This window comes from Cnephaeus nilssonii (assembly GCF_951640355.1).
Source record: "Cnephaeus nilssonii genome assembly, chromosome: 12".
In the NCBI taxonomy this organism is placed as follows: Eukaryota; Metazoa; Chordata; class Mammalia; order Chiroptera; family Vespertilionidae; genus Cnephaeus; species Cnephaeus nilssonii.
The window spans coordinates 60,254,897-60,274,259 of record NC_137083.1 but is presented as its reverse complement, the minus strand read 5'-3'; the positions used below and the strand labels follow the sequence as shown (position 1 = coordinate 60,274,259).

General features: G+C 42.0%; 1 protein-coding gene across 4 annotated transcripts in view; it reads left to right on the top strand.

Moving 5' to 3' along the window:
• MKLN1 (muskelin 1) overlaps positions 1 to 19,363 on the top strand; it is a 330,653-nt gene that overhangs the window by 268,850 nt on the left and 42,440 nt on the right. The window lies entirely within an intron of this gene.

Genomic DNA, 19,363 nt, shown 5'->3' with positions numbered 1-19,363 from the left:
ATAGGGTGAGAAATTAGAATAGCTTGCTTTTCCTTTTAGCTATTATTTATAAAAACAGATTTTTAAAATTATAATAGTTGTTCATATTTAAGAGGGAAAGTTTTCTTTTAACAAAAGATTGCACCATTGTAAAAAAAACAACAACCACACACATGAAGTAGTTTGCCCTCAGGACCCTTCTCCCATACTTTCTACTAGCACTTTTTTTTCTGGGGAGAAATGAAATGATAAAAGCTCTGTGGAGGCAAAGGGGACAGGGCAGAAAATAGAACAGTTAAACCTATAAACTGAATAGTAGAACTTCTAACCACATCCCTGTTCCCAGAATGCTAGACATATGTCTCTTACAAAAGACTGGAATCACCTTTCCTGGAGGAAATGTATAGCCTCAGAGAAAATATTTCCAGGTACTGTTGTTTGGGGACCCTCCACGCCCATAAAATGGCTAATCTCGCTGCCTGGTCCACTTTCACAGCCCAGTCCCCCTATAGTGTTGCCCACAATATACATAACATTTTCAATTAACTTTTTATTTCGTCACTCTTATTGAACTGTCAGTTAAGTATCTTCTGTATTAGGACCTTCACCATGGAAGAGAGAGACAAAAACAAAACAAACTTGAAAACAGAAATCTGGAGTAATGCACTGAACACAAGTAAATGAAAATAATAATGATCAAGGCCAGTTTTCTTAGAGGAAAGGATCTGCATCCATAAAACTATAATAGGATGCAATGAAAAATCAGAGACTAAGAAAGAGCTTTCGGAAAATAAATTTTGTTAGAATAAAAAAGTAGAAGAGTTGTAAGAAATCTGAAAAATAGACAAAAAGACAGAGTTGAAAATAAGGACCTTAGAAAATCAATCCAGCAAATATGTGATACCTTAATCAATAAAGAAATTAAATTAAAAAAAATCAATCCAGGAGTTCCAATATTGAACTAATAAGAGTTTCTCAAGCTATAGAGAACAGGGAAAATGGAGGAGACTAGAGCCTATCTAATAAAGAAGGAATAGGCTTATTGACCCTCACGTCATTGCAAATATGGCGGCGCCTACAGCCAATAAGGAGGGAATATGCTAATTGACTTCCCCGCCCACAAAGATGGTGGCACCCACCACCAATAAGGGAATATGCTAATTGACTGTCCCGCCCTCAAATATGGTGGCACCCACAGTCAATAAGGAGGGAATATGCTAATTGACTGTCACACCCTCAAAGATGGCGGCGCCCACAGCCAATAAGGAGGGAATGTGCTAATTGACTGCCATGCCCTCAAAAGATGGTGGCACCCACAGCCACAAGATGTCAGCGCCCAGTCCCCTCAGCCTTGCCAGGGCGGCAAGGCCAGGCCCGCCCCCAGGCAGGCCTGGCCGCTCTGCGCGCCTGCCTCCAGAGTCCCCCAGTCCCCTCAGTCCCCCAGCTGCCCAGGGCCAGCCCGAGGCTCAGGCAAGCCTCAGATGGTGGCTGCCCAGCCACCCAGGATCGCCTGAGGCTCAGGTAACCAGGGCCAGCCGAGGCTTGCACTGCCGGCAGTGGCAGCAGCAGAGGTGTGATGGGGCGTTGCCTTCCCCTGATTGCCAGGTCGCCTCCTGCCCCTGAGGGCTCCCAGACTGTGAGAAGTGCAGGCCGGGCTGAGGGACCCCCCTCCAGTGCATAAATTTTCATGCACCAGGTCTCTAGTTATAAAATAAAGAAATAGCAGAAAATTGCTCTAAACATTGGCTCCAGATTATAAATGGACACCTACAGAAGTCAGTACGTCAAATTTAGCAAAATAAAAACCATCATTGTTCACTGTGGAATTTCACATATCAGGGTAAGGAGAATATCTTAAAAATTTCTAGGGTAAAATGAGGTCACATTCAAAGGAATAGGACTTAGAGTGGATATACAAATTCTCAACCGTATTGGAAACTGTAAGATAAGGGGAAACAAGGTCTTAAAATTCTGAGGGATAATTATCATGATCTAGATTTCTACTTAGAGCCAAAACACCAATGAATCAAGAGGGAAGAAATACTGTTTTCAAATATGTATGGTTTATCAATAGAATCTGTTTGCCTCAAGTAATAGAAAGCCTAGGGAACCATGGCTTAAACATATAAGGAATTTTTTTCTCGCACAGAATAAGAAATCCAAAGATAGATAATCTGGACTGATGCAGTGACTCAAGCAATATCTTAAAGGCCCCCAAGTTCTTTTAAATTGTTCTGTTTTCCATCCTTAACATGGTGATAGTCTCATGGTAGTAAGTTGGCTGATGCACCTCAAACGATGTCCTCATTTTAAATAGGAGAAAAGGAAAGAAAGCAAAACTTGCCCAGAAAGCTCCCTGTGAAACCTGGCTTCAAGAGAGTCTGGGAAAGCAAGTATTTAGCTTTTCCAGCCTATATTTATGTAGTACACTGGGGAAAGGGTTTGGAAGTGGCTATTAGATCAGGCAATCAAAAGTGTCTGCCACACAAGAATAAAATATGATAGATCTGCTCTGGCTGGTGTGGCTCAGTTGGTTGAGCATCATCCAGTGCACTGAAAGGTCACCAGTTTGATACCTGGTCAGGGCACATACCTAGGTTAGAGGTTTGATCCCAGGTTGGGGTATATACAGGTGGCAACTGGTTGATGTTTCTCTGTCTCTTCTGCTCTCTTCCTCTCTCTAAAATCCATTAAAAATTTTTTTAAAAATTATAAAGAGCAGGGATTTGAAGTTTGAGTACAAATAAAGTCGTCCCCGTGCCCTCCCTCCCGCCCCCCAATTCTAAGTAAGCTGCTTCCCAAGATTAAAAGAAAAAAGTGGCAAAGAGTAATAGTGATAGTGAATTAGTAAAAGAATAAATAGAAAATTTCACTGTCATAAGTAGGCTTTAATGACTGTTATTTGAAGGTTTAAAAAAATAATTAATATAATGCTTCATTCATTGTTATGACTAGACTTAGAGCCATCAAAGTATAATTGTTTTGTTTTTAGTTCAATTTTGTTTTGATTATAAAAGTAACATTCTCATTTTAGATAATTTGGAAAATATAGAAAGATGCAAAAAAGAAAATGTATCAAACCATCCAGATGTAATCTGTTAACATTTTTATGTAGTTCCTTCTTCTCTTTTTAAACTTATTTATTGTATAAAATTTAGTACAATTTTATTCTGTTTTTACATTTTCATTGAATTGACATTTTTTCCCATCAATATAATTTTATTATTATGGACTAGAGGTATTAGTAGAAAAGACAAGAAGATTCATTTTCTAAGTTACTGCTATAATCAACTTTTGTGAAATCAGAATCACCAATTTTGCTATGCATTTTTAATTTATGGTGCATTATCCCACCATGCAAATTAATTCATTAATTTAATAACCTTTGTTAGCATCTGAGTTTGACCCTCTCCATTCCTCCTTCCCAACATATTTCAGTGCCTTTATATGCCAGGTGTGTTTTATGGTTTGTATGCTATAAGATCCCTTCTCAAAAAGAACTCACATTGTAGTGGAGAGAAACATGCAGTTGCCTTCTACGTACTGTGAAGTAAAAAAATTGCATGTTATGATAATGAGTAACATGGGAAGTCCCATTTAGGTAGAGTGGGTTGGAAAATCATCTCTGAGGAAGTAATCTTTAAGATTTAAGACAAAAAGTAGAGAATTAGGAAGAACTATGTTAAGAACTGAGAGAAAAGCAAGTACAAAGGTCCCAAAGCCGGAAAGAACTTAGCATGTTCTAGGAACAGTTGGGGCTGGTGCAAATTGAGAGTGGGAAAAGTTGGTATGAAATGACGTTGAAGAAATAGTTGTCTGATTATTCAGTGCCTTTTACAAATGCAAGAACTTTCGATTTTTTTTTTTAAATAGGTTATTGAAAGGCTTAATTACAGGGTCTTGATCAAATTTAAGTTTTGAAAATATCACTCTTTTGTCTACATACAGAATGTTTAATTTTGTCAGTATGCTAATAAATTGCGTTGTCCAAAGGTTGTATGTATGATGGATGCCTTAACTGAAGTTGTGGTGGCATGGTTGATCAGTTAGAACTTCTGTACTTGGGACATTTTCCCAACTAAAACTTTTCGGTTATACTTGGAATTGTGGAACCTTAGTGGTTCTGTTGGCATATTAGGAAACTGAAATTCTCTTTTTTCAATTTTTTTCCATCTCTTTTCCTCCATCCCTCCTTTCTCCCTTCTCTCCTTTTCCTCCTTCCTTACTTCCCTTTCTTCCTCCTTTCCATCTTCCTGTCCCTCTCTCTCCTCCTCTGCCTCTCTTCCTTCTCATTTTTCCCTTCTCTTTTAGTTTCCCCCCGCCCCCATTCCCCCTTTCTCTCTCTGTTTACCTTGTCTCCCACCCGAGGAGCTTTTGATATGTGGCCAGGATTGAAAACCACTGTCTTCAAGCCTATCTCAGTCCTTAGTCAAAGTAACTTTGAGTAAATTAATGTCTCAGCCTTAGCTTGCATGTCTGTAAGTGACCAAAATTGCATTTCAAGGAAAATAGTGTCCCTGCTCATGGCAGGGTAGAGATGGGTTGACCCTCTAGTTTAAACTGGTGTTAATTTGGGTACTTCCATTTTCACAAGCGTATGTCAGTACTACCTAAGGTCAGTACTATCCAGTAATCGAGTCATGTCGGTTTTACCTCCATCTTCTCTATATTCCCATTGCTACTCACTGGTTTAGGCTATCATCACCTATTTGGCCTCTGTTTCTAGCCTTCCTCTTCCTGTGACCCCTATCCTTCTCCCCAACCTATTCTTCACACTGTAAGCAGAACATAGCTGTTCTTTGTTACCAGTTAAGTACATAACCATGCATTTTAACGTTTAAAAATATTTTTTTATTGATTTCAGAGAGGAATAAGAGGGAGAGAGTTAGAAACATCAATGATGAGAGAGAATCATTGATCAGCCGCCTCGTGCACTCCCCGTACTGGGGATCAAGCCCACAACCTGGGCATGTGCCCTGACCGGGAATTAAACCCTGATCTCTTAGTTCATAGGTCAATACTCAACCACTGAGCCATGCCGGCCAGATGCACTTTAACATTTATACAGCGGATATTTTTTGGTCACCTACTAGGTGCTAGATAAGCACTAGAGATACAACTGTAAATAAGGACTCTATTTTTATGGAGCTTATAGTTGCTCATAGGGAGAAAAAAGTAGACTGACAACCTTACGTTTTGGTTACTGCTAATAAGGTAAAAAAATCTCTTTTAAAAATATAAACCTGATAGTTTTCCTTCCCTGCTTAAAATCTTTGTTCTTTTTGTCCTCAGGATTAAGTATAAACTAAGCCTGACTCACAGCTTCCTTAATGATATGCTCCAGCTTACTTAGTTCCAGACCCATTCTTGCTATCCACCCACACCTTGCCACCAGTTCTTTGTTTCATGACCACTGAATATTAATTCTTTATAGATAGAATACTTTTTCTTGCCTTCGGTTTTTTGCTCATGCTGTTCTTCCTACCTGATCACCCTTCCCTCCTACCTCCAAAAGTTAACTTCTGCTCCTCTTTCAGATTTTAGCCTATTGACCATCATCTCCTGAAATTCTCTAACTCCTCAAGCCCAGGTTAGAAATTGAAGTATATAGTTCTAACCTTAGTTGTTAACACAGTTCTAGGTATTCACCTTGCAGCATAATCTACTAGTACCGTGATCGGCAAACTGCGGCTCGTGAGCCACATTCGGTTCTTTGGCCCCTTGAGTGTGGCTCTTCCACAAAATACCACAGCCTGGGCGAGTCTATTTTGAAAAAGTGGCGTTAGAAGAAGTTTAAGTTTAAAAAATTTGGCTCTCAAAAGAAGTTTCAATTGTTGTACTGTTGATATTTAGCTCTGTGGACTAATGAGTTTGCCGACCACTGTACTAGTAGACTGTGCTTTTTAAAACCTGTGAAAAGCTCAGCTAAAATATATAGACTTTACTTAAGATTTCTTAAGGAGCATTTAGTCTTTTTAGAACTCTAGATCAAAAAAATCTTTCACTGGATTTAGTTAGACCATTTGGAAAACCTCACTTAGAGAATTATGGCATAATGCAGCGATTTTCAATCTTTTTCATCTCATGGCACACATAAACTAATTACTAAAATTCTGCAGAACACCTACAAATATATTATACTTTTGATTCATTCACACCAGAAAGCTATTATTGTGTTGGCTGTTGTCACTTTTTTTATTTGACAATCTAAGGGAGAAGAGGTTAGTATCCCTGACCAAATAGTCAGGTATTGCATGTTTTAAAAATTCTTTCACCACACTGGTTAAAAATCACTGGTATAATGTATTGAACTCCCATAGAATTACTTTTACCTTATTTAAAGTTCATTTAAATTTAATTTTATCTTACTTATTTTGTAAGCCATGAAAAGTCCTTTTAAAGACAAGGCAGGGTACTATTTAAATGTCCACATTATTTAATATTCTTAGAAACACTAATTTCATTCCATTACATGGATGCTCTGTAGCTTATTTAAATATTCTATTTATTAACTGTTCTGAAGCTTTTTTTTTTTTACTAAAGTTAATTACTGTAATTTGAGATGGACTTTACATATAATTACTATGTTTATATATGATTCAGTAATGTGAGTTATTTGATTAAAACTGCATTTATGATGTGAGTTCCAATTGGATTGTTTGAAATCATAGAAATTTGTTTGAACTTTTGAGGTCACCAATTAGAGATGATATATCTAATTCTAAAATGGTTACTTCTTGTTATAATTTTTTATTTTGCAGATACTATAAAATCTTACATTGTTGTTCTTTATAATTACTTAAATGAATTATCTCAAGATTGAAGAAACCTCAACTCTTCTTTTTTCACCAGAGTATAATAATTGTATGCTCCCCTCAGGAGAAAATTATAATTTAAATGAGTGGATTGGCAGCTGCTTAGAAAGAAGGGATTTATTAGCATTGTGTCTAACACATACATAATTAACATCAAAATTCAGCACATATAAAATTTAGGTTTATTTCTGAATAACTTTTGGCAATAAATCCATGGACACAATGGGTTTAACAGACTTTCCATATGTAAGCTCTCTATTTAACACTAATTGAAAATTATGTTTAGAAGATAGTCTGTCATACCAACAGAGCTCTATGGTATGCTATCCTACCTAATAAAACAGTAATATGCAAATTGACCACACCTTCGCTACACCCAAGCCACACCCACCAGCAAAAGCCACGCCCACCAGCCAATCAGGGCAAGTATGCAAATTACCCAACAAAGATGGCGGTTAATTTGCATACACTGAGGGAGGGAGGAGTGAAGACTGAAGACAACTTAGAAGGAAGAGGGAGGAAAAGCGGAAAGCCCGGGCAGGGTGGGGCGGGACGGAGCGGGGCGGGCCGCAGCGGTGCGCGGGTGCAGGCGCGGCGGCCGCAAAGGCGGTGGCAGCTGGCTGCGCACGCGGCCGAAGCGGCCGCTTGCAGGATTCTTCCTGCAAATGGGCTACTAGTTATAATAGAACTAGAGGCCTGGTGCATGAATTCGTGCATGGTGGGGTCCGGCTGGCCCGCCCTGATGCGGGCCCATCAGGCGGGGCCGGCGGTGGGAGGGGACATGGTAGGTTGGCCACTACGTAGGCCTAAAAAAAAAATAAAAAAACTCTTACCCTTTGAGACAACATGGAGGGACCTGAAGAGTATTATGCTAAGTGAAATAAGTCAGTCAGAGGAAGACAAATATCACATGATCTCACTTATATGTAAAATCTAATGAACAAAATAAACTGACAAACAAAATAGATCCAATTGGGGTGGGGGGCCAGCCGGGGAGAGGGGCCGCCCCCGATCAGGCCAGTTGGCCAGCAGCATTGCATGTCATAGGGACTGGTCGTTCTGGTCGTTCCAGGCATTCCCGTGTTCCGGTCGCTTGGCTTTTATATATATAGATTACTTTCTCATAGCTGTATTAAATGCAAGGTAACAAACATATTGAGTCTTCATCATTTGCCAGATGCTAAGTCAAGCATTGGTGATACAGAGCTCTTACAACCTAATTTCTATTCTAAAATAGCTTTGTGTTTACTTGTTTTGTTCTTTAAATTTGGTTGACTTTATTTTCCCACATCTGCCACTCTTTTTTCTAACCATAGTGGCAGATTGTTATAATAGAAAGAATAGTGAACTGAGAATCAGAAAACTTGGTCTCTTCATCTGCGTCTGCCACTCATCCCTCTGCAACTTTGGCAAAATTATATAACTTCTCTGGACCTGATTATTCATCTGAAAATGAGAGGATGAGACAGTTGATCTTAAGGCCTCATCTAACTCCAAAATTTTGACAGTTAAATTTCTTACCCTTCTGTTATCAGGCTGTGAAACTAACACAAGTGCTATGTTAGTTATGTCTGCAAGATCCTATTTATCTATAAACAAATTTTCATGAACCTTAAAAGCAAAATCTACTGACTGTCATCTCAGCCCTAGGAATATGCTTTTATTGTGCTAATTGACATTGTGTTTTTAAACATATAAAGTTTTAATGTTTTTGACCCTTTTAGACTTGTATCAATTAACTAAATAAGGCCAATTTCATCAGTACAGAGATTATGAGGCTAATGATTTGCTGTCATTAATATAGATTAGTTAACCAAGCTAGAAAATGATAGTGCTTATATTCAACATAACTTGGTTTCATTGCTTTCGATTTAGCATCTTTTATATTTGGTATGCCATTCTGCTAAAACTGGATTATGTACATTTTCCTCTCAACATTATTGTAAATAATAACTTTCCATAATTTCCCCCCTTTAATTCTCCCCAGGAGTGTTTTTCCTAGTTACAGGCTCATCATGAAAGTACAGTATTCATATTTTTAATATAAAATTTGTCATTTGATAATGTTAATTAAAGTTTACCTTAAAACAAAGATAAAACATGCAAGAACACTGAAGACAATTTTGAAAATGAAAGGTAATAAAGTAGTATTAACACAACAATTTATATTTATAAAGCTACAACTTTATACAGATTAATTAAATGGAATAGAACAGATCGTATAAAAATATCTCCAGATACATATGAGAATTTAGTGTATGATAAAGTGATATTTCCACTCAGAGAAGGAAAATGAATTATGCAATAAATGACATTAAGATGCCACTTAGAATTGGTTAAAAATAAAATAAAATCTGCATCTCTGATGTCTGTGTATCACAAAAATGCTAGAGAGATTTAAAAAAATTTTTTGAATCTTTATTGTTGAAAGTATTACAGATGTTCCCCTTTTTCCCCCCTGTTGACCCTCTTCACAACACCCCCACCCCCTCCTCAAGCCTTCACTGCACTATTATCTGTGTGCATGGGTTATGCATATATGCATATACATTCTTTGGTTAATCTCTTCCCGCCCCGCCCCCCACCCACCCTGAGAATTACCAGTCTGCTGTGTGCTTCCATGTTTCTGGATCTATTTTGTTTGTCAGTTTATTTTGTTCATTAGATTTTACATATAAGTGAGATCATGTGATATTTGTCTTCCTCTGACTGACTTATTTCACTTAGCATAATACTCTTCAGGTCCCTCCATGTTGTCTCAAAGGGTAAGAGTTTTTTTATTTTTTTTTTTTAGGCCTACGTAGTATTCCATTGTGTAAATGTACCATAGCGTTTTTATCCACTCATCTACTGATGGGCACTTGGACTAATTCCAAATCTTAGCTATTGTAAGTTTTATGCTTAAGAAATAAAATTATAAGTCTGGTTGTTTTTAATAATTTAGGATTGGGAGAAGACCTTTCTAAATATGATACAAAACCCAGACATTATTAAAAAAAGATTTATTTTTTTACATATTAAAAAGTATATGGAAAATATTTATATCAAATAATGAATGATAAACTAACAACTAAGACAAAGGTTTATGTCCTACTATAAACAAAAAGCTCTTACAAACCAATAAAAAGGAATAATTTTCTAGTAGAACATGGCAAATGACATGAATATATAGTTCAAAGAATAAAAAATAATTCAAATAGCCAATACATTTAATTAAAAGATTGCTCACTGAATATTGGTATTTATTAAAATATAAAATATGTATACTCTTTGGGTAAGCAAATTTCCCCTAGGAATTTTTCTTAGACATATACTTGTACAGATGCATAAAAATAACTTATACAGAGATATTTATTAGTACTAGAGGCCTGGTGCATGAAATTCATGCACTTGGGGTGGGGGGGGGCAGTTTTCCCTCAGCCCAGCCTGCACCCTGTCCAATCTGGGACCCCTCAGGGGATGTCCGACTGCCGGTTTAGGCCCGACAGGGATCAGGGCTATACCGGCAGTCGGACATCCCTCTCACAATCTAGGACTGCTGGCTCTCAACTGCTCGCCTGCCTGCCTGCGTGATTGCCCCTAACCGCTTCTGCCTGCCTGTGTGATCACCCCCTAACCACTCCCCTACCAGCCTGATCGACGCCTAACTGCTCCCCTGCCAGCCCGATCACCCCCAACTGCCCTCCCCTGCCGGCCCGATCGCCCACAACTGCCCTCCCCTGCCGGCCTGGTCACCCCCAACTGCCTCCCCTGCAGGCCTGGTCGCCCCCAACTGCCCTCCCCTGCCGGCCCGATCAGCCCCAACTTCCCTCCCTTGCCAGCCCGGTCGCCCCCAACTGCCCTCCCCTGCCGGCCCGGTCGCTCCCAACTGCCGGCCCAATCGCCCCCAACTGCCCTCCCCTGCCTGCCCGATCGCCCCCAACCGCCCTCCCCTGCCAGCCTGGTTGCCCCCAACTGCCCTCCCCTGCCGGCCTGATCGCCCCCAACTGCCCTCTCCTGCTCTCCTGGTCGCCCCCAACTGCCCTCTCCTGCAGGCCTGGTCGCCCCCAACTGCCCTCCCCTGCAGGCCTGATCGCCCCCAACTGCCCTCTCCTGCTCGCCCCCAACTGCCCTCCCCTGCAGGCCCAGTCACCCCCAACTGCCCTCCCCTGCTGGCCATCTTGTGGTGGCCATCTTGTGACCACATGGGGGCAGCCATCTTGTGCAAGGGTGTGACGGTCAATTTTCATATTACCTCTTTATTATATATGATTGTTTGTGAGAGTAAAATATCTGGAAACAACTCTAATTGTCCATCAGTCAGTAATCAGTTAATAAATTATGGTTGATGTATTTAGTGAGTTGAATTCTTTGTAGCTTAATATAACTGAGATAGATCAATAAATACTATATTGCCCAGTGTCAAAAGTTAGTTGGGATTTTACAATAAGTAAATGATGAGTGGTAGAAACCCAGGTTCAAGTAAAATAACAGGAAGTTTTAAATTAGAGTTACTGATAGAGCTTAATAAGGTCTCATTTAGTATTTAAAATATCCCTAATATAGAAGATAAGAAGGTGGCAGATACTGTTTGTTGCCATTGGCCTTTCTTAACCAAACCATGATTCCTTTAATGGCAAGTTGCCCAGCCCCAGGGGATGAATCATGATTAGTCTCAAGCAGTCATTGTTCCTTTGCCAGATTCCCTTTCCATGCTTCGCATGTTACAGGGTTCTTCTGGCCAATGATACACAAGGAAAGTCTCCTGGAAGACAATAGGGAAAAATATCCTCCCCAAGGAAGTGATGCTTAGAACTGGTACTTGCAACTTTCCAAAAATGAGAGGAAGGACCAGACAATTATAGGGATGTTAACCTAATGTCATGATTTAGTTGAATTGCTGAGTCACAACGACTGGGCTGAATTCTACTTTTTAAATTATGCACATTGCATTACTTCTATAATAACTTTCCTTGTGAGTTATTTTAAAAAGACTAGTTAAGTTTCTTGGCATTTAGTCAAGCTTTTTGGCTCTTGAATCTAAAAGCTATTAAAATATTATCTGTTGCAAATCTCCTATCCATTCCCCCTCCCCCTGCTACTACCCATTAGAAACTGTTAAATTGAAAAGATAGCCTTATTTTCATGTTGGGAAGAAAATTAATACAGAAGATGTATTAGTACTTATAACATGTTAGAATGAAAGCTTTTTTTAATCTTTAGGTCTTTTTAGTTTTTGATAATACCATTTTCAACTAATTTTAGTTTTATACTAGAGGCCCAGTGCATGAGATTCATGCACTCAGGGGGTTCCCTCAGCCCGGCCTGTGCCCTCTTCGCAGTACGGGAGCCCTCCAGGGATGTCTGACTGACGGCTTAGGCCCACTTCCTTAGCGGCTTCTGACTGAGTGGCTCTCCCCCCTGAGGGAGCGCACTGACCACCAGGGCGCAGCTTCTGCCCTTGAGCATCTGCCCCCTTGTGGTCAGTGCGCATCATAGTGACTGTTCATTCCGTCGTCCAGTCGATTTGCATATTAGCCTTTTATTATATAGGATATTTACTAGAGGCACAGTGCACGAAATTCATGCACGGGTAGGGTCCTGAGGCCTGGTCAGCAATCAGGGCCGATCTGTGGGGCAATGGGGGGGCTCCCACTGGCACCCGCCTTGGCCGGCCTGGTGCTGCCCACTCGCCAGTCCCACCCCCTGCCACTGCCATTGGTTGCCTCCCTCTGTGGGGCGATCGGGAGTGGGGGGCCCTACTGGCACCCGCCTTGGCTGTCCTGGGGCCTGCAGGCTGGGGGCACTCCTGTGTTGAGTGTCTGCTCCCTGGTGGTCAGTGCGTATCATAGCGAGCAGTCATTCCACTGGTTGTTCTGCCATTCAGTCGATTTGCATATTAAGCTTTTATTATACAGGATTTTTTCCTGTGTTTTTCCTTTTTTTTTTTCTGTGTTTTTTATCTTTCCTGTATACTAGTGTATGTTGTTTGGCTACTCTCCTCACCTTCTTTTATCCAGGCCACCCCCCTCCTCCCTCCCCTCTGTCAGTCTATTGCATGCTTCCATGCCTCTGGTTCTATTTTGGTCATCAGTTTATTTTGTTCATTAGATTCCACATACAAGTGAGATCATATGGTATGTATCTCTCTCTGACTGGATTATTTCACTTAGCATAATGCTCTTCAGTTCCATCCATGCTGTTTGTTGAAAAGGATAACAGTTCCTTCTTTTTTACAGCTGTGTAGTATTCTATTGTGTAAATGTACCACAGCTTTTTTATTCACTCATCTACTGATGGCACTTAGGAGTGTGCAGGAGGCAGTCAATAGATGATGTTTCTCTCTCATCCATGTTTCTATCTCTCTATCCCTCTCCCTTTCTCTTTCTCTAAAAATCAATAAAACATTTATTTTTAGTAGAATTCAAACAACATAAAGAGCTACAAAATAAAAAGTATTTCTGCCAAAATAGCAAACTAACACAGGCTCTTGATTCTCTTCCCTAAAACCAGCTCTGGAAAAATAAGGAAAGGCAACTGGCCTTCAGAAATTCTTTAAATGAGATAGAAGACTTTCTCACCCCTAAATTAACTTGCATCAGTTCTTGTTCCTTCACTGTAGAAACTAGCAGGAGTAACCCATCCCACTAGTCCCAGAATCCAGAGAACATTATGACAGTGCACAATCCCTATGGGAGCTAAGAAGTGATGAAAATAGATGTGGACGGACTGTTACCGGAAAGGGACTGGGACTGAGGTGGGTGTGCCCTGTCACGGGTCTGGAATGTGTGGCTTCTTTTTTTTTTTTTTTTTAATCCTTACATAAGGACATTTTTATTGATTTTTTTTTTTTTTTTTTTTTGAGAGAGAGAGAGAGGGCGAAAAGCGAACATCAATGTGGAAACATCAATAGGTTGCCTCCCATACACACCCCCAATGGCGATCAAACCCATGACCTAGCAATGTGCTCCGACTGGGAATTGAACCCAAAACCTTTTTGGTGTATAGCACAAGCTCCATCTGAGCCACCTAGCCCTGGGTGAATGTGTGGGTTCTTGACTTTGTGCAGGAAAGATTTCACAATGTAAGTCCAGGGGATTTTGAGAGTATGTTTATTAAAATGGGACAGTACTCCCTGACCGGTATGCGTCAGTGGTTAGGGCACTGGTCTGTGCACAGAAGTGTCGAGGGTTCGATTCCTGGTCAAGGGCAAGTACCTGGATTGTAGGTTGGATTCCTGGCCCCAGTTGGGGCATGTGCAGGAGGCAACCAATGTGTCTCTCTCATTTTGATGTCTTTCTCACCCTCTCCCTCCTTCTCTCTCTCACCCCCACCTCCTTCCTTCTCTTCCTTCTATTCTCTCTAAAAATCAATGGAAAAAATATCTGGTGAGGTTAACAAAAATAAAAAGCAAAAGCTGGGGACAGTGAAACAAAGGAAGGAATTAAGATGGAAGAGGCAAGATCATAGCAACAGGAGTGAGCCTACGTGGAGCTGCCTTGGCCCTTTGGAAACGTAAGAGTTGAGCCTAGGCAAGGCTGCTTTGACCCTTTAGAAGGAAAGTCACACGCCCTAACCGTTTTGGCTCAGTGGATAGAGTGTCGGCCTGCGGACTCAAGGGTCCCAGGTTTGATTCCCGTCAAGGGCATGTACCTTGGTTGCAGGCCCATCCCCAGTAGGGGGTGTGCAGGAGGCAGCTGATTGATGTTTCTCTCTCATCGATGTTTCTAACTCCTCTCCCTTCCTCTCTGTAAAAAAAATCAATAAAATATATTTTAAAAAAAGAAAAGAAAGAAAGTCACAGAGGCAGAAGAAGTGAGCCAGTTGGGTTGCGTAGACGCAGGAAATAAATTACCAAGACGAAACAGGTTCAGGGGGTTAGCTCTGGCCTAGCTGCTGCTGCCCACTGCTCCCCTGGTTGCAAGTTTCCTGAGAACCATTAGAGCTTTGGAAAAAGAAAGCAAAGATACATGCCTGAGGAAAAAAAGGGTGAAGATGTGGGCATGCTCCAGGAAGAGTGTGTACTGGGTCCTTTGTCTTAAGTATTTTTATCTGTTTTCTAGAGGTGGGAATCTTAGGGGAGTTCTCAGGAGAGGATCTCAATAGAATATTCATCAGCTCTAGGTGTGTCCTTTAAAATGCTGATTCATCAAAATGAGCCTATAGAGGTTACAGGGTCATTATCTGGTCCGTTTCCCCTTTAAAAAATGTCACTGAAGTGGGACCAGACCAAGGCAGGTCTGCCCCTGCACTGATCTGGAATGTAGAAGGCATTTGATCCTAAGTGTCCTTAGTTAGGGAAGGTAAGACCTTGTGATTTATTAACAGGCTGTAAATCGCTCAGTCTTTTAAGTATCTGTCTGAGTTTCCTCATTCCATTTGATGAGGAATTTTTCTAGCTTCTTACTATCCTTCCTCATAACCATCCATTCTCAGTAATTCATTTCTCCCTTCCCATGCCCTTTTAGTCAAGGGAGACTGCCTTTTACTTCCCCCAAGCGTTTAAAGGTATGAAATGGTGTGAAACCCTTGTATGGAGTAGGTGGGGGAGAGGGGAGGAGATCATAGCAAATGGAAGTGATAAATTTGTTCTTGGTGCCTAGGCTTTGCTACCCTATGGCTCTTCCTTCATTTTTCTTAAACTCACTGCAGCTGATACTACCTAAGGCCTGGCCTTTGGTCCCTCCTAATACATTTTTCTTTAACAGAAAAATAGCTGGTACCCTGAAAAACATTACTTCACAGGCCAATGTAACTAGACATTTGTGAAATCAGTAAGAAAATATATATGATCTATTATGATAGATGAACCAAGAATTTTAAAACAAGCATGATCAATGTATTTAAAGATTTAAGGGATCCCATTAGTAATATCAGTAACATATAATATCATAAAAACAGAACCAAATGGAAATACTAAATAGGAAATATATATATTTGAAATGAATGCGACAAATATAAATATGATGGATATGAATTAATAATTAATTAGTTGAAAGATTAGAATGAATACTGTTCTAGGAGGAAACAGAAAATGTAAAGAGATAGAAATATAAAAGAAAAGCCAAAGGGTATGAAGAATTGCACAAGTACCAACATCTTAGCAGTTCCAAAAGGAGAGAAAAATAGAAATTTAAGAAGGTGGAATCATTGAAGAAATAATGGAGATAAATTTTCTAGAATTCAGGAAAGGTGAAACTCCTCAGATTGGTGAAAGGAATTGTAATGTGCCAAACAGGAAAAATAAGGGGAAATGCATTCTAGACATATTAAAAGAAAATTTAGAATATCAAAAACAAAGGGAAAATTTTTAAAGAGTTCAGAAAGAGCAGATGACTTTCAAGGGAACAAGAAAGATATCATCTCAACAGCAGTAGTGAATGGCAGAAAACAGTTAAGTTAAAAGGTACTCAAGGGAAATGACTCCGAACCAAGAAATTAATATCCTCCTAACTTTCAAATGTAAGGGTAAAATAAAATACTTTAAGGAGCATTTGTCTCGGGAAATTTGCCACATTGGAAACCCATATGGAAGCAAGACTCTGAGAAAGCTAGGAGATATCTATAATAATAAAAGCATAATATGCAAATCGACCAAACGACTGAACAGCAGAATGACTGTCCAGACGACCTTCCGGAAAACCACGCTATGACATGCACTGGTGCCAGGCCAGCCAAGGCAGGTGCGATGTGATTGGTTGGGGGGCCCCGCCATCACCCCACAATCACCCCGCAGAGGAAGGCCCAGGCCACCCTCTGCGGGGTGATCAATGTGGGGGCTCCGCGATCAATTGCCACAAAGAAGGAGGCCCAGGCCACTCTCTGTGCGGCTATTGATCGCGGAGCCCTGGCCAGGTGGGCAGGACCTTCCTCTGCTGGGCAATCGATCGTGGAGCCCAGCGATTGATTTCCCCACTGAGGGAGGCCCAGGCCACCGGCCCGCAACGCTGTGGAGGGTGTGCGGGGCCAACCAGCAATTGCCCTGCAGAGGGAGGCCCAGGCCAGCCAAGTGATCGCACCCCATGCCTGTCGCCTGCAAAGGGAGACGACTGGTGGCAGGGGAAGGGGGGCAGCGCCACACAGATGGCAATCGGTGGGGGGTGGGGGGGGCGGGGGGCCGTGGCTGCCGGCAGCCAGGGGAAGGAAAGCTCCAATCGGCCCTGATCGCCAGCCGGGCCTAGGGACTCTACCCAAGGGGTCCCAGATTGTGAGAGGGTACAGGTTGGGCTGAGGGACACCCCTCCCCACTCCACCCCCGTGCAGAATTTTGTGCACCAGGCCTATAGTTAGAAATAAGTGATAAATGGTGATGAAATTATCTTGAGAAAATTTGTTGCCTGAAGAATAACACTACAACCAAAATTCTAAGCAATAAAAACAGTGAGGGAGGGGAAATTGGGCACCATATAAATTCTGGTATTGTGATTGGACTTACAGGGAAGAAAATATTCTCTATTATTAAAACCTTTTTCATTCCAAAATGTATTATACAAAGCTCAAGATCTAATGGATCTTTATTTTCTTTCATGCTTTCTTTTCCTGTGTCATATATCACTACCACTGTTTCTTATATCCCATGTCATTCTTTTTCTTGGATTCCATTTTTTGGTTTGTTTTATTGAAATAGCTCCTCAAAGAATTTGTAAAGATTAAAGATTTATTGAGGTAAAGTAACTTGATAATATGAAACCAGTATTGAACCCAGTGGTTTAATATCCTCATTTGAATGCAATTTTTCATTTTTTGCTTTGAAAAGCAGTGTCTTGATTTAGGTGCTTAGCATACATATTATGATGAGTTATTATGTCATCTCACTGGCTAGCACAAAATCAGTACTACAGCACAATGACAAAAGTAGAAGAGATAAATTGGACTTTATAAAAATGAGAAACTTTTGTGCTTCAAAGGATACCATCAAGAAAGTGTAAAGACAATCCCTAGAATGGGGGAGGGGTGATTCTGCTAATTATAAATCTGATAAGGGACTTACATCCAGAGTATATAAAGAACTCTTAAAATCTATCCTCCTATATAATAAAGAGGTAATATGCAAATTGACCATCACACCCTCACAAGATGGCTGCCTACACCCAGGCCGCCAGGGTGGTTAGTGAGGGACGACTGAACGACTGAACAAGCAGGCTGCGTGGGGCGACCAAGCTGGCGGGGGGGCAGTTATGGGTGACCAGGCCGGTGAGAGGGGTGCAGTTGGGGACGACCAGGCCAGCAGAGGGGCAGTTGGGGGCAATTAGGCTGGCAGGGGGGGGCAGTTTGGGGCAACCAGGCAGGCATGGGAGGCAGTAAGGAGTGACCAGGCTGGCAGGGGGACAGTTAGGAGCGACCAGGCCAGCAGGGAGGGGGCAGTTGGGGGCGACCTGGCCAGTAGGGGTGGGCAGTGAGGGGCGATCAGGCTGGCAGGGGGTGCAGTTAGGGGTGACCAGGTAGGCAGGCAGGTGAGCGATTAGGAGCCAGTGGTCCAGGATTGTGAGAGGGATGTCCCGGATTGGAGAGAGTGCAGGCTGGGCTGAGGAGACCCCTCCCCCCCCCGCATGAATTTCGTACACTGGGCCTCTAGTCCTCTCTAATAAAATGGTAATATGCAAATTAACCATCACTCCACTACATAAGCCATGCCCACAAGCCAAGCCACGCCCACCAGCCAATCAGGGCGAGTATGCAAATTAACCCCAATCCAAGATGGCTACAGCCACAGAGAGCAAGGTTTCCCAGGTAACAGAGCAAGCCAAGCTTTCCATAGCCGTTGCAGGCCTAAGCCTCCACTCAAGCTACAAAGTTTCAATTATAGAAGGTAAACAAATTCAAACAAATGGCAGCAGAACGGAGCTTGAGAGAGCAGGTCAGGGTTGCCGGTGGCAACAGGGGAAGCAAAGCTTTCAGCACACCCTGGCCAGGCTCACCTGCTTAAGGCTACAAAGTTTCAATTGTAGAAGGTGAATTAACTGCCACAGAAATGGCTGCCGCCCCAGGCTACAAAGTTTCAATTGTAGAAGGAAAATAAATTCCAGATACCAGGGCCTCTGCTTGGGTTGCCAGGGGCCGTGGCCGGCCTGCAAACCACCACAGGCTCCTCGCTCAGGCCGCCCCACACCCCAAGAGAACCCTCACCTGATCCGGGACGCCCTTCAGGGCAAACCAGCTGGCCCCCACCCGTGCACCAGGCCTCTATCCTATCTAATAAAAGAGTAATATACAGATTGATCATCACTGCAACACACAATATAGCTGCCCCTATGTGGTCAAAGATCCTGCCCCCATGTGGACACAAGATGGCCACTACAAGATGGCCAGCAGGAGAAGGCAGTTGGGAGGCACCCGGCCTGCAAGGGAGGGCAGTTGTGAGGCACCCGGCCTGCAAGGGAGGGCAGTTGTGAGGGCAGTTGAGAGGGACCAGGCTTGCAAGGGAGGGCAGTTGGAGGTGATCAACCCTGCAGGAGAGGGCAGTTAGGGGTGACCAGGCTGGCAGAGGAGGGAAGTTGGGGGCAAACAGGCTGGCAGGGGAGCAGTTAAGCATCAACCATGCTGGCAGCGGATTGGTTAGGAGGTGATCAGGCTGGCAGGCAGAAGCGGTT